Raw genomic sequence first — 6,225 nt, 5'->3', positions numbered from 1 at the left:
TTCTGATAAATCAAAATCCCAATATGAAATTGGATGAAAATAGTTATTCTGCGGTGAACGGATTCGTATCTTTGTAGATGTAAGTAGGATAATAAATGAATGTTGAATCAGATTCGAAGAATGTACAGTGTAACTTATTAATATGAAATCTAAATATTCCTCGGGTATTACCTACCCGTTAAAATATTTTCACCATTAACAGTTTGTACGAAAGAATTTTTAATTACAATCTTTATGAAAATATACTTACATATATATTTTCTTCAGATGTAATCATGAATTTAGAGATATCGATTGTTAAATCGTTGATGAAAGATGTGAATGATAACATATGTGAATTAATTATGATAGAAGCTCTTTAAAGCTTCTTCTATCTTTCTCGGGTATTACCTACCCATTAAAAATTCACATGTCATAGTTAATATGAAAAGAATTTTTATTACGATCTCGAGATATACGTAAATATATATACATATATCTTTCAATCATGAACAGAAAGTAATGAATTATTATTTCATAATTCATCATTCTCGGTACTCTTCGGTGTCTGTGGTGCTTACGGAGCTCGTGGTGATGGAAATGATGTTGGTGCTGGTGGTGTTGCTGTTGGTGTTGGTACTGATTGTGGTACCTGCGTAGTAGACGCGAGCCTAGCTTCTAAATAGAACACCGTCACCTCCAAGGTTTCTACTTTACGCTCGAGCCTATGAATTAGTTCTACCCATTCTTCCGTAAGGTTTGTCAATTCTTGATATTTAGTTCGAAGTCTTCTAACTTCTTCTAATAATCCTATCCGATTAGAATTTGGGAGTAGAGGACGAATACTATCTTTAATGACATCGAGTCGACCTTCGAGACAGAAAATCCGTGCGAAAAGAGTGAAAACGGTATTGCGAACAGGCTCGCCGGTAAGCGAATCGAGCACTCTGACGTTAGGTGGTAAGTTCGGCTCGTGATATTGAGTACATTCTTCATTTCTCCATAGGGTAAGTATTTCGCGAACCCATCCCCACTTTCTAAAGAAATCACGATAGTTGATCGGTTGGTGCGCTCCCGTCACGCTGTCTTCGGAGTCAGAGAAACTTGGTCGATTCGTAGAGGCCATCTTACGCGATCACAGAAAAGATTTTTTTTTTTTGTAAGAAAAGTTTAATGACAGCAAATGATAGTTGTATGGTATTCTCAGTGCATAATATGCATAGATATATAGTACCAGAATTCCTTAAATTACGAAGAAATTTACGGGAGATATCAGGCAAAGTTTATCGTAATAGATACGCTAAGATATGAATTTGTCTATACACTATCTATGCAATAAAGGCAGTAGGATGTGTCTAGACTTAGAAATGATAAACAGATAATTTTCGACACGAAATGATAAGCAAAACTTTTGATATGCAGACACGGTCGAAGTCCAGACTCACTAATGCATCTAAACAACTATCAGTTAGACACACTAATGCAAGAGCTGGTTCGCTAAGACCATCGCTATGATAGCAACTGAAAGGACCCGTCCTAATCCATCTGGACGAAGTCCATATTGATTACAAACGACACACAATAGTTGATTACATCGCGAGGTACTTGACCTCTATATGATACATTTTACAAACATTGCATTCGTTTTTAAAAGACAAACTTGCTTTACATCGAAAATTGACGGCATGCATATCATTTTATAATATATCCAACTATAATTGACTTAGTAATAATCTTGATGAACTCGACGACTCGAATACAACGTCTTTTTTAAATATGTTATGAATGACTCCAAGTAATATCTTTAAAATGAGCAAATGCACAGCGAAAGATTTCTTTCGTACCTGAGAATAAACATGCTTTCAAGTGTCAATCAAAAGGTTGGTGAGTTCATTAGTTTAACATAAATAATCAATTTCCATCATTTTAATAGACCACAAGATTTTCATTTTTCATAAATATAATCTCATATCAGGCATTTCACACGACATAGAGATAAAAATCATTCATATGGATTGAACACCTGGTAACCGACGTTAATTTAATGCATAGAATATCCCCAAAACAGAACCTCTCGTCTGTATAATAATCTCGAAGTACTAAAGCATTCGTACCCTGAATGGGACTTGTCAAGGTCCATAGATCTATCTTTAGGATTCGCGTCAATCAGGGGCCATTTCCCTAAATTCTTAGGTTACCAGACTTGAAGGGCGATATTCGGTTTAATAATCCAACCATATAATGTAGTTTTTGATCACTTGTGTCTATTTCGTAAAACATTTATAAAAGCAGCGCATGTATTCTCAGTCTCAAAAATATATATTGCAAAAGCATTTAAAAAGGGAGCAAATGAAACTCACAATACTGTATTTTGTAGTAAAAATACATATGACGATATTGAACAATGCAGGGTTGGCCTCGGATTCACGAACCTATATCATTTGAATGTTTATTAATATATATATATAATCTTAATTGAACAAATTCATATATTATAACTTATGTTATATATTATATATAGTTAATTTTATGTATACAAAAATGATTAGTGTTTAGATAGTTATAATAATTTATATTCAGTTAGTTTTATATTAAAGGTACCTGACTTGTTATATATGAATATTCGTATAAAATTCGTTAATATGATTAATACGTACTTTTATGTAATATCAAATATATTTTTATATACATAATATTTATTTAGTAAAATAATATAAATAATGGTATATGAAGGTTGTATTTGATTATAATAATAATATTTTTTAAAAATAACAGTACTGATAATAATAATAATTATGGAAATTTACTGTTAATAATAGTTAGGATAATAGTGTTAATAGTAATAATAACGGTACTCATAATATTGATAATAATACTTATAATAATCTGATAATACTAATAATAATGATAATATTATTAATACATAATAATAATACTCATACTTATAGATTGATGTTAATGTTAATATTTATGAAAATAATAATAATAACATTAATAACACTTCTTATAATAATAATACTAGTAATAATAATAATAATAATAATCCTAATAAACATAACACATAATAATAATAATACTAAGTAATGATAACAGTTACAACAATAATAATTAGCACTAGTAATAACAATAACAATCATAATAATAATATTAATAATAAGAAGAATAATAATAATAAAAAAAACTACCTTAAAATGTTTTCCAAAAAGAAGACCACGCCCGGGCTCGAACCTGAGACCCCTCGCATACCCGACACACCACTAAACCACTCAAGCTACGCTGTCTTTTCTGATTAATATTATACCCCGTTTATATTTAAACTTGATTATATTCTGTCTATTCCTTTCATCTTCTTCATTATCTCATTCGATCAGGGTGTACATCAATATCATAATAACTGATGTTATGCGAGGTGTATATAAAATAGTATTATTTTTACAATGAAATACTATTAAATACGATACAATTTTACACAAGATATTTATTTATTTATAGAATGAATATACCTAAACCTTGCTACAACACTTATAAGCAGTGTACCTAATCGTACAATAGTGTAGTTTTTAGTAAGTCCGATTCGTCCACAGGGAACTCTTAAACAAGCTTAACGCTATATTAGTTTTAAATTTATAAAAATACAAATATATATATAAGTGATATTATTATTATTATAAAAGGGGGTTTTTACCGTTTAATGACCGGTTTGTCGATTTTTAAAACTTTAGCCGCAGTTAAAACCTAATGTAAAATATTAAAAATAAATATAACTTAATTTAAAGCGTAAAGTAAATAACGATAATGAAATTGCGATAAATAAAAGTGCTATAAAATAAAATTACGATAATTAAAGGGTACGATAATTAAAAGTGCAATTAAATACAATGACAATAAATAAAAGTGCGATAATTAAAAGTGCAATTAAATATGAAATAAAAGAATTATGCTTATTTAAACTTCCATAATCATGATGTTTGACGTGTTGATTTTTAGTTTATTCCCATGGGTTAATTGTTCTTTGTCCTGGATTATTCAATATGTCCATACGGATTTGTCCATAATAGTCCATCAGTCATAATCATAAAATGCGGAAGTCTTCGCCAAATTATTCTTATTCCCGAAGTCAAATATTCCAACTAATTGGGGATTCGAATTGTAACAAGGTTTTAATACTTTGTTTAATGAATACACCAGGTTATCGACTGCGTGTAAACCAAGGTTTTACTATTTTGTTAACAATTACACCAATTACCCTTGAATGTAATCCATCCCTGTTTCAACAAGTCTACTAACTATTAATCCAGTTCCGTGTCCGGTAAAATGAACAATTATTGGTATTTATAGATATCCCGCCCACCGTGCCCAGTCAAACGTATGTGGTTATATATAAATACGTCAAATTATAAGTCTATATATTAAATTAACGAGGTATCATTTAGTTAATATGTGATGACCCAGAAATTTCGACTAAATTTAAACTTAATCTTTGTATGATTAACATTTTCGACACGATAAGCAAAGTCTGTAAAACTAAATCTAAAAATTTTTGAATTACTTTTATATATTTAAATACCCTTCGGTTGTTTTCGACGATTCGCGAACAATTATATGTAAATAGATACATATATACTATAACATGAAAAGGTAACAATGTATTAATTGTTTGATACCGTACATTAAACTTATTGATTTAAATATCTATTTGAATATATATGATTTCAAGTTATTTAGTAAACGATAATAACATTAGATTATTGATTCGATTGATATTTAGATAAGTTAACTAAAACGTTTAAGATGAACCAGTAAAACACTAATTTGCTACAGTGTTTTCAAATTGCCACATTACTCAAAATGCTACAGTGTTTTCGAAAATCACTATTTACTACAGTGAAATTGACTTTGCTACAGTGAATTGCTACAGTAAAAATTGACTTTGCTACAGTAACTTTGATACAGTAAAACACTATTTTAAAATGTATTTTAACAAATAGTGAGACGATGATTTATAGAATTAAATGACCAAAACACTCAAACGTATAAGATACACTTTGAGTGACATAGTTTATGGATAATTTAAGGCTATATTTTGACAAAGGTACGTGACACGAAACGTAAAATGCAAGTTTTCTAAATGTACGAAAGGACGTTCGAAAAACCGGAACCGGGACATAAGTCGAGTGGCGTCATACGACTTATCGGAACAAAAATTACAAGATAACTATGCACGTGAATTTAATATAATATATAATTAATTATATAAATTAAATATATTATATTTATATATATAATATAAAATTATGTCGACAAACAAGAAGTTAAAAATTTGTGAGCTGTCCCAGGGTGCCATGCGATCGCATGGCCTTGAAGCACAAATCCCATGCGATCGCATGGGGTGCTTTTTCAGAAAATGTTCTATAAATTGATCGAGTTTCTGGCTTAATTATCACACAAACATACACAAATATACATATTACTCCGTATTTATTTTAATTATTTATTATTATTATTATTATTAATAATAAGATTATTATTAATCTTATTATTTTTATTATTATTATTATTATTATTTTTGCGATACAAAAATAATAATGTACATAAAATATTACGACGGAGTGCTGTCCAAGTAATTTTCAAAATAAGTTTCCGAGCGAGCTAGAGCTAAGGAAAATATGGGTTATTGCCAAGGAAATTATGGGTAATGTTCGGGGGTATTTTTGTGAATCAAACCTCGTGTTTATCATCTCCGATGCGTCTACGTGCTTTCCTACAATATTGTATATCAATATTAAACAGTGAGTTTCATATGATCCCTTTTACTCTCTATATTTTTGGGCTGAGAATACATGCAAATGCTTTATTAACCGATATACAATATTTATATGCGTGAGTTTCATATGATCCCTTTTACTCTCTATATTTTTGGGCTGAGAATACATGCAAATGCTTTATTAACCGATATACAATATTTATATGCGTGAGTTTCATTTGCTCCCTTTTTAATTGCTTTGCAATTTACATTTTTGGACTGAGAATACATGCGCTGTTTTATAACTGTTTTATGAAATGAATACAAACACTAAAACTGATTTTGCGTGAGTTTCATTTGCTCCCCTTTTACTCTTTACATTTTTGGGGCTGAGAATACATGCAAATGCTTTATTAACCGATATACAATATTTATATGTGTGAGTTTCATTTGCTCCCTTTTTAATTGCTTTTGCATTCTATATTTTTGGGCTGAGAATACAT

Source organism: Rutidosis leptorrhynchoides, chromosome 4, assembly GCF_046630445.1.
Source record: "Rutidosis leptorrhynchoides isolate AG116_Rl617_1_P2 chromosome 4, CSIRO_AGI_Rlap_v1, whole genome shotgun sequence".
Taxonomy (NCBI): Eukaryota; Viridiplantae; Streptophyta; class Magnoliopsida; order Asterales; family Asteraceae; genus Rutidosis; species Rutidosis leptorrhynchoides.
This window is presented reverse-complemented; position numbering follows the sequence as displayed.